The sequence below is a fragment of the Oncorhynchus masou genome, chromosome 12 (genome assembly GCF_036934945.1).
Source record: "Oncorhynchus masou masou isolate Uvic2021 chromosome 12, UVic_Omas_1.1, whole genome shotgun sequence".
NCBI lineage: Eukaryota > Metazoa > Chordata > Actinopteri > Salmoniformes > Salmonidae > Oncorhynchus > Oncorhynchus masou.
The window spans coordinates 29,233,491-29,243,941 of NC_088223.1; the positions used below are offsets into that span (position 1 = coordinate 29,233,491).

The following is a 10,451-nucleotide window of genomic DNA, read 5'->3' on the forward strand; positions in this document are numbered from 1 at the left end:
AGACCTGCATAATACTTTACCTTGGGACTCACAATCACAACACTATATCAAGAGAGAACTAGATGATCTGGCAGAAACAGCAGAAAACTATTGTTACGAATCCCTTTTGGCCCGACAGTCTAGGGGGGGATGGTAATGAGACCCGTAACATAACTCATGCAAATTATTATTGTTACAAAATAAAAGTGTGAACGAAATAACCACGACAACAGAACACTACCGTCAAACTCCAGGTTTATTTATAAACACACGGTAATGGGGGGAGCAGGAAAAGGGGCTGAGCTGGACCCAAGGAAAGAAACAATAAGTATACAAAAACACCCCTAAGCTAGACTAGACTACTTTAACAACAGCTAACTAACTAACCAAAAAGACAGTGGGTGGTCCGCCCAGTTCTAACTAGTGTATTTAACAAAGTTCACCTACGGGTAGTGTATGCCTTGTCTTGGTTTCCCCCTTTTCCCACCAGCAACAAACAAACACCATAACCAAAAACAATACTCACAGGTGATGACAAAGTGCTATGAGGTGCTTAAACAAAAGAGAGGTTAAGACACAAAGCGAGAGTGAAACACAGAGACCTACAGACATGGCATTTACAGAGAGATTGAGCTCTAGAACAAACCATGGGGAAGGAACTGTGATAGGTTAGGAAATAGGAGGAGGTGTGTCTTCTGATTGATGATTGATTGTTGACTGATTGGGGAGTGATGATTTTCACCTGTGAGGGGAGAAGGAGAGAAAAGAAACACACACACATGATACACACACACACAGGATAACTATATCCGTAACACTATCAAGGAATAGATTAACAGAATACAGCTCATTTTATTGCCCTCCGGGCAACATTGGGCAATGATTGATACAGTGATTCTCACTATGGCTCCAAGGTCTACTCTCCTATCTTCTCCCAGCTCAACTGTATATTAACTGTATCAACCAAAGTATGAGAAGAGATTGGACATATGTTTGGTGTGTAAAGCACTTTGAACAGCTGTATGAAAAGTGATTTATACACTCCCTACGCATTTATTTGGACAGGGAAGCTAAAACTATTCATTTTGGATCTACTCCAGCGTTTTGAATTTGAGATCAAATGTTTTATACGAGGCGTAAGTACAGAACGGCACCTTTGATTTGAGGGTATTTTCATACATACAGTGGGGGAAAAAGTATTTAGTCAGCCACCAATTGTGCAAGTCCTCCCACTTAAAAGATGAGAGGCCTGTAAATTTCATCAGAGGTACACTTCAACTATGACAGACAAAATTAGAAAAAAAATCCAGAAAATCACATTGTAGGATTTTTAATGAATTTATATTGTTATTGAACAAATACTTATTTTCCACTATAATTTATAAATAAATTCATTAAAAATCCTACAATGGAATTTTCTGGATTTTTTTTCTCATTTTGTCTGTCATAGTTGAAGTGTAACGGCGTTCTTCGTTTGTCGAAAGAAAGTCGGACCGAAATGCAGCGTGTTGGTTACTCATGTTCTTTAATGGAACAAATGACGATACACGAAATAACTTATAAATACAAAAAACAGACTAACAGCTTTGGCAGCTCCTTGCCGACTGGCAGCTCCTTGCAGACTGGCAGCTCCTTGCAGACTGGCAGCTCCTTGCAGACTGGCAACTCCATGCAGACTGGAAACTCCATGCAGACTGGCAACTCCATGCAGACTGGCAACTCCATGCAGACTGGAAACTCCATGCAGACTGGAAACTCCATGCAGACTGGCAACGCTGGCTGCTCCAAGCAGACTGACAGCTCTGGCTGCCCCATGCAGACTGGCAGCTCTAGCTGCTCCGTGCAGACTGGCAACTCTGGCTGCTCCATGCAGACTGGCAGCTCTGGCTGCACCATGCAGACTGGCAGCTCTAGCTGCTCCATGCAGACTGGCAGCTCTAGCTGCGCCATGCAGACTGGCAGCTCTAGCTGCTCCATGCAGACTGGCAGCTCAGGCTGCTCCGAACAGGCAGGAGGCTCCGGCAGCGCTGTAGAGGAGGAAGGCTCTAGAAACGCTGAACAGGCGGGAGACTCCGACAGCGCAGGAGAGGGAGAAAGCGCTGGCTGCGCTGAACAGGCGAGGCGCACTGAAGGCCTGGTGTGTGGTACTGGAACCTTGTGGTACTGGATCGAGGACACGCACAGGAAGCCTGGTGCGGGGAGCTACCATCGGAGGACTGGTGCGTGGTACTGGAACCTTGTGGTACTGGATCGAGGACACGCACATGAAGCCTGGTGCGGGGAGCTACCATCGGAGGACTGGTGTGTGAAGGTGGCACAGGATGGACTGGACCGTGAAGGTGTACTGGAGAGCCTGAGAGCAGGACTGGCACAGGACGTGCAAGGCTAGTTAGGTACACAGGAGGCCTAGTGCGTGAGGCTGGCACACTTTTCACCAGCCGACTAACACGCACCTCAGGACTAGTATGGAGCGCTGACCCAGGTGCCATTAAATCCCCGACACGCTCCGTCGGACGAATCTTATACCTAAAGCACCAAACTAGCAACTCCCTCATTACTCTCTCCTCCAATTTCCCCATTAACTCCTTCACAGTCTCTGCTTCGCTCACCTCCAACACCGGTTCTGGTCTCCTCCTTGGCTCCTCACGATAAACAGGGAGAGTTGGCTCAGGTCTGTCTCCTGACTCAGCCACTCTCCCTCTGAGCCCCCCCCAATAAATTTTTGGGGCTGATTTTCTGGTTTCGCTCTGCGCCGCCGTGTCACTCTTTTCGACTCCATTATCCTATAGCCCTCTTCGCACTGCTCCAGCGAATCCCAGGCGGGCTCCGGCACTCTCTCTGGGTCGGCCGCCCACCTGTCTATTTCTTCCCACGTCGTATACTCCAATCCTCTGCTGTCCATAATGTCCTCACTTCGCTGCTCCAGCTGCCTGTTAACACGCTGCTCGGTCCGTGTGTGGTGGATGATTCTGTAACGGCGTTCTTCGTTTGTCGAAAGAAAGTCGGACCGAAATGCAGCGTGTTGGTTACTCATGTTCTTTAATGGAACAAATGACGATACACAAAATAACTTATAAATACAAAAAAACAACAAAACGGAACGTGAAACCTATTACAGCTTATCTGGTGAACACTACACAGAGACAGGAACAATCACCCACGAAATACAAAGTGAAACCCTGGCTACCTAAATACGGTTCCCAATCAGAGACAACGAGAATCACCTGACTCTGATTGAGAACCGCCTCAGGCAGCCAAGCCTATACAACACCCCTACTCAGCCGCAATCCCAAATACTACAAAAAAAACCACTATGAAATACAACAACATAAACCCATGTCACACCCTGGCCTGACCAACTAATTAACGAAAACACAAAATACTAAGACCAAGGCATGACATGAAGTGTACCTATGATGAAAATTACAGGCCTCTCTCATCTTTTTAAGTGGGAGAACTTGCACAATTGGTGGCTGACTAAATACTTTTTTTGACCCACTGTATACCCTGTCTTTCAGCCAATCAGCATTCAGGGCTTGAACGAACAAGTTTGTAATCTGTAATACCACAGTACTTTCATCTGTAGCTTTGCCAATTCCCCTCTCTCATACACTTTTAATCAGCTTGAACTTCATAGAGAGACAGTGACGATTCATAAGATTGACCATTTTACTGTTAGACTAGTTAGAGGTTTTCATCTCCCGCCATACAGAATCGAGATCATGTGAATGGACCTTATCTATTTCTATTCTCAAATGTTTGGCTCTGCTTATCTCAACTCCTCTTACAGTTTCCCCTGATGTGTTGTAAGCAGGTTGTGTGGGTGGGTTTTCATAGATACAGACAGTAAAAATAGATTGCTGCAGCACTGTTGCCTCTAACACCTCTGGAGAAGGCCATTGTCAACCCTATGTCGGTATCCCAAATAATACGCTATTCCCTATGTAGATCACAAAATGTAAACACTTTTGCACTGCTTTTGGTCAAAAGTAATGCACTATATAGGGTATAAAGTGCCATTTGGTACACAAACTATGTCTGGTGTTACACTAACTGGACAAGGCTTGGTGGACACCTGGAATGGTGAAAATTATACTGCTATGAGAATGCTGTAGAAAATGTTGCCATTTACATTGTGTGTGTTTGTGAGTCATTACACTTGCTTTGCTTCGCTAAAGTTTTTATTAAATATGACCAACTGCTAGGTTTGGTTTGCTTAACTTGCCCTCGCTATCTGTCTGTGCTTTCTGTGCAATATTAAACAATCTAAATGAAGATTCCTGTGACATCTGGCTTGCTGAGAGCTTTTAGCATGGAGGAGCATCCTTTGAAGCTTCATTCAATGGTTGCGTCCCTCGTGACACCCTGTTCCATGTATAGTGCACTAATTTTAACCAGGGCCAGTAGGTTTGCAGCCATTGTTTAATTATTCCTTGTGGTGTTGCCAGAAAAGCAATCAAGGGTCCACCTGCTGGTTGTGTGCCGGTGTTGCAGGGTGCTGATCACATGATTAAACATGCACAAAGCACAGAACTCTGATCTTCACTGGGTCTGAAAGCAAAACACTAACCTGACACAGGCCTGAACTTAACCATAGCAACCAGTCTGTGTTACAGTTTGACGAAAACACACCACTGGAGAGTGAAGAGAGACAGACAACATTACGCACACACACAGTTTTGCTCCGGTCCTGATGCAGAGGAGTGCCACTTCATTAAATCATCAACACCTCTCTCTCTCTCTTTCTCCTCCCCTCTATTATCCTCTCATTAACAACAACTCAACACCACGGAGATAATGACTGTCATGTCACAAGGATTATATCCCAACGGTAAGGGCTGTAATTGTTGTGGTGATGAGCAGCTACAGTAGCAGGAAGAGGAGGCTCCCTATAGCTTTATCTTGTATTATTTCCATGTCCGTGTGAACGGTGAGAACATGCTCCCTGGGTTGGAGGCTGTGTTAGTCTTTCACACTGAAGTGAGGGGGGGGGGGGGTGTTGCGTGAGTGTGTGTGTGTGTGTGTATGTGGAGGTTGAATGATACTGTCACCATGTTACAAACTTCTACCCAGGGAGCAGCATTGACAGATTGATAACAAATAAAGCACTGTCCTCTTCTTCACACACAAACAGTATACTGAACACACACATAAACACACACACACAAGCACACTTAATGCACATGCATGCATGCACAAACACAAACACTATTTTCCCTATCATTGTATTTCCTCAGTGCGCCATACATTCTCTCATTGGCGAGGTTGTTGTATTTCATAGTGGTTTTGTGTTTCTTTAGCTCTCACGGTTCCCGTCCTGGCAACACAGCATATCTATTTCCTCCCTGTCCTCTCCCACTGCCTCTCTCTCCTCTCCCGCTGCCTCCCTCTCCTCCCCCCTAAGGAACACTGATAGAACTAAGTGTGATATTATATTCAATCAGGTGTCACTTAGCGGGACTACAGACAACAGTAATATGCATGATATTGGCTGCCTTGTCTGAACTCCCTGTTGAGATCGCAAGCAAACTGACAGAGCAGTTTGTACTGTATGACAGGCAGCATTGATATTCCTACATTATCAGGAATCAAGGTAAGACCCAGATGCAGACACATTGAATGGTTTAATAGTCCAAGGGGCAGGCAAGAGACAGGTCAAGGCAGGCAGAGGGCAATAATCCAGAGACGGGGCAAGGGTACCGGTCGGCAGACAGGCTTAGGGTCAGGGGCAGGCAGAGTGGTCAGGCAGGCGGGTACAGAGACAGGACAGGTAAGGGTCAAAACCAGGAGGGTGAGAAAAAGAGAGGCTGGGAAAAAACAGGAGCTGACAAGACAAACGCTGGTAAGCTTGACAAACAAGATGAACTGGCAATAGACAAACAGAGAACACAGGTATAAGTACACAGAAGATAATGGGGAAGATGGGCGACACCTGGAGGGGGGTGGAGACAATCACAAAGACAGGTGGAACAGGTCAGGGCGTGACATACATTTTTCAGATGTACGGACTGTACGTCGGTCTGTCTGTATGTGTCACACTCTGATCTGTTTCAACTGTCTTTGTGCTTGTCTCCACCCCTACCAGGTGTCTCACATCTCCCCTCAGTATCCCCTATGTATTTATACCTGTGTTCTCTGTTTGTCTGTTGCCAGTTCATTTTGTTTGTCAAGCAACCAGAGGTTTCCCCCTTCATACTGTCTTTCTAAAGTTTCTGTTTTCTAGTTTTCCTAGTTTTCCCGGTTTTGACCATTCTGCCTACCCTGAGACTGTCTGCCCTGACTCTGAGACTGCCTGCCGTTCTGTACCTTTTGGACTCTGATCTGGATTACTGACCTCTGCCTGCACTGGATCTGTTGTTTTGCCTGCCCCTGTTCTAGTAATAAACTTGTGTTACTTCGACATTGTCTGGGTCTGGGTCTTCCCTAAAATATGATAGTATGCCTGTGTGTTTGATTTTTATCCCAGAAGACAGAGAGCTCTGGGGAGAGAATGGGTTATGGCAAGGCTACATCATTCTGGGTGCATCCATTCTCCTGAAGCAAAGACCCACTGGGCCCAGTTTTTCAAAAGTTATCTATCTGGATTTTGCCTATCCAATAGATGGAGTGGCTGACATCGTCACGAAAATAATGCTCACTCATCAATGTGGCCCGAAGGTGTGCGTTGTTGTGATTCTGAAATATCAGATAGCTAGCAACAGTGACAAGACGCTGCCATGTGGAGAATTGTAGGTGGCTCGTTTCAGCTTGTTGTATCTTTGCTAACATGGCAAAAATTCACTAGCTAACCAACAACTGTAATGATGTATTTGCGAGACAACAAGTGCTCATTGTGCGAATGTGTTCATGTTTTCAATAAATATTTGGAGAGGAAATACTGTAGAGTTTACACATTGTCAACAGTCTAGGCCCTTCCCCGTCTGTTTTTCCCCATAGTTGAGAATGCGTTAGTTTTGTGGCTAAACAACCAACCCGTCTATAGGCAAAATCCAGATTTTATTTTATTTATTTTGAAATTCAACATGCATACTACAAGGGTAGAGACTCTTGGGATCAGCACTGGTTCCTAGGGACTGACTGACAGATGGACAGACGCTGTGGTCCATCCATGCATAAACTGCTGGCTTTGCCAACAGTAAAGTTTTCAAGTGAAACATCTGGAGTGCTCAACTCCTATAAGGATATGGGGGGGGGTGAGATAAGTGTCTGGCTACCGCCGTCCAGGCTATGGTAGCCAAAGTTGTAAAATGATCAGTGGAGGCTGGTGACTTGAGAAATTGACGAGGATGGGAGACCCGCGGTATAGGCGCGGAATGCAGTGAGATGTCAAAGTGTGTTTAAAAAATGATCAAATCGTAATTATTTTAACGTAAAGCATTTAATAAAGACTTTTATAGTACAATGTTATGGCGAATGGGAATGAGAAGGCTACTTACCCGGTTTTGGGAAGGGATCACAGTAGTGGTTGAATGAGAGTATGAGGCATGAGTTGAGGTGTTCAGAGGCTTGACTTCAGTGCAGGACAGGATTTGACTGGAAAGACAAAAAACAATAACACAACACACTACACAGTTAGACAAAAGAGCTAATAATGAGTTAGTCCAAGCAACGAGTAAAATCAATGATGTGTAATAATGTGATTGTGTTTCAATGTGTGATTGACTCTACATACAGTAATGAGAAAAAAATGGATATGGGGTACTCACAGTGATTGGAGAGGAAACATTCTATGTGCCAGTGGATGAAAGGGCACATGAGACATGGCTTCAGTTCATGTTAGGAAAGAGTTGACAATGGTAGTCGAGTGGAGTGGTCATCACCTCTTTATCAGGGAACAGGAGGGGACTTAGCTGGAAATACAAATAGCAGATACATTCCATTACAGCTGCGCCATCGTAGGTTTGAACAAGTTTCTCCATGAAGTTAAACACAGACATCTCAAAATTCATAAAGTCAAACACAGACTGCACATCTCGCCCACTTGACACATCTAAGTAGTCCAAGAAACGTTCATGAATAAAGCCCTGATTGTCCACATATCTGACGATAACTGACAACTGCAAGCAGACTGGTGGCACCATACTGTATGTCCCAGAGTTGGGGGGAATTTTTGCCTACCAGGAAAACTGTATAATGTATGACAGTGATTCATTAGTTGTAAAAAAAAGGTTTTATAAGGGCTTTGATAAGACCCGTTTAAACTAATCAGGTCAAATGGTTTTAAGAAACTGAAAACAAATCTCCTGACAACTTATAGGCAGCCTATCCAGACCCATTTTGAATATAAACTCAATTTGATCACATTCACATTTTCTCCTGACTCACAAATGGACTATAAACACATAATGTTACCAATTAGTTACCCTGACCAAATGGACAGCGAATATAGACTGTATGCATCTGCTGTTATTAGCCTACAATTGATCAGACTGAAAAAGCGTCTCGTTTTCATCCCATACAGTATGTCAGATCTCTGTTAGGTGTAGCCTAGGCTGCTGCAACATTTATGTAATGAGTTTTTGCTTGTGTCTGTCCAAGGTGATTGTGTTATCATCTTTGCTAAATTAATATCAGAGGAAAGTGGAAAGCCTACTTGAGAGCTTTTAATCTGACTTTTAATGAATGCTGCGATGGAAGCTATCAAATCATTCTGAATTGATTTCGACATTCCAGAAAAGACAGTAGAAAGTTCCATATTGTAACGGCATTCAGAGGAAGAAGGTGAAGACCAAGGTGCAGCGTGGTACGTGTTCATATTATTTATTCAGACTGAACACTGAATACAAAAGAATAGCCGAAACAGTTCTGACAGGTGCAACAAACACTAAACAGAAAATAACTACCCACAAAATCCATGTGGGCAAGAGCTACTTAAACAGACAGCTGTTCCTGATTGAGAACCATTCCCGGCCAAAAACAAAAAAATACAAAAACATAGAAAAAAGAACATAGACTGCCCACCCTAGCACACCCTGGCCTAACCAAAATAGAGAATAAAAAGCCTCTCTATGGCCAGGGCGTGACACATATGTTCAGCAAGTAAAGCATTGTAATGTGCAATTACTGATGTGGGCATTTATATGCTCCCTGCTTTTGTTTTGCCGTTTAGCTGAACGATCGATGTTCTTCAGGTCACTCTACCCTTTTTTCGCCCAAGGTTCAGACTTTCTAAAAAGCAGGCAATGTCAGCAATACAGGTGGCTTGATGAAAGGCTTTCTGTTAATTAACCAGCTATACTAACCAGCTATACTATGTTGAACGCCCTCACCTTCATGAAACTGATCTCAGGCAGAGGTCGACCCTCGGTTTTAATTCACACCTTCCCGGTGTACCCCAGAATAAAAGTGGTTCTTCAACAAAAAGTAAACAAAATTTGTGGTAGCGTTGGCTGTCGATAACGGCACACTCAAGCTGGTAACCAGCTAACTAGCTACTTCTACTTGCTACTGAAGTTAGTGCAATTTATTTAAATTTGCCTTGCTAACTGGACACAAAAAATTAAGTTCTAAAAACATTTATAATCTACCTCCTCCGTCTCCTGTAATTTGAAGAAACTAATTTGAATTGAATAATATCAACAACAAAAAAGCTCAACTATCACTTTTCAATCTCTATCCAATAATGTCCCCAACTCACCAAGCTACTCAACACATTGAACCCCCCCATAATGCTTTGCGGCACAAACCCAATACAACAGACTAGGCTCATTCTCTGATCCTAATCCCATGATTGGATGGACAACATGTCAGTTCAGACTGAAAAAGCATTGATTAGTTGGAGGTCGTTCTCCAACTAATGAAGTGGTCATAATTACCATGTAGGTCTATGGAAGGGGGTGAGGCCTACGAGCCTCCAAGGTTTTGTATTGAAGTCAATGTACCCAGAGGACAGAAGCTAGCTGTCCTTCAGCTACACCATGGTGCTACCCCAGAGAGTACTGTTGAAGTTACTATAGACCTTCATTCCAAAATAGTGGGTTTTAATCAATTATTTGGTGACATATGAATATATTTAATATAGTTTTAACTACAAAGGAAAACGTTTTTCATGAAATTTCAATGATGGTGATGGTCCTCCCCTTCCTCCTCTGAGGAGCCTCCACTGAAAGTGATGGATATCTTTCTGCCAGCCATAAAGGAGCTACAGTGTTCCCCCCCGTTCTACACCATTCATTTTTCATTGGACATCAATACACCTTTCTTCTTCACAAACAAAGCCATCAGCATGTGGTGTCCTTGATGTTCCTTCAAAAACAAAACCCTCTGACTGCCAGACGAGGCCTTTACATTTTCATTGAATGACCTCAGTGACTTACAATTATCCTTCTACAGGCAGATCTAGGTTGATTCTAGCACACACGCACGCACACACACACAAACCTGGGACAGCTCTGGCTAATTACACAAGAGGGCATTGCCACGGATTCCGCAATTTTGTTTCAAATACAAAATACGCTCCGATTACCCAAATT

The 10,451-nt window shown here is 43.9% G+C and overlaps 1 long non-coding RNA gene across 1 annotated transcript; it reads right to left on the reverse strand.

Annotated features, from left to right (window-relative positions):
- Window positions 1–217: 217 nt before the first annotated feature.
- Window positions 218–7,774, reverse strand: LOC135549060 (uncharacterized). Its single transcript, XR_010456925.1, has 3 exons — window positions 7,686–7,774; window positions 7,416–7,512; window positions 218–721 (listed from the first exon to the last, which is right to left on the reverse strand). It is a non-coding gene; the product is annotated as an uncharacterized LOC135549060 (long non-coding RNA).
- Window positions 7,775–10,451: the final 2,677 nt, after the last annotated feature.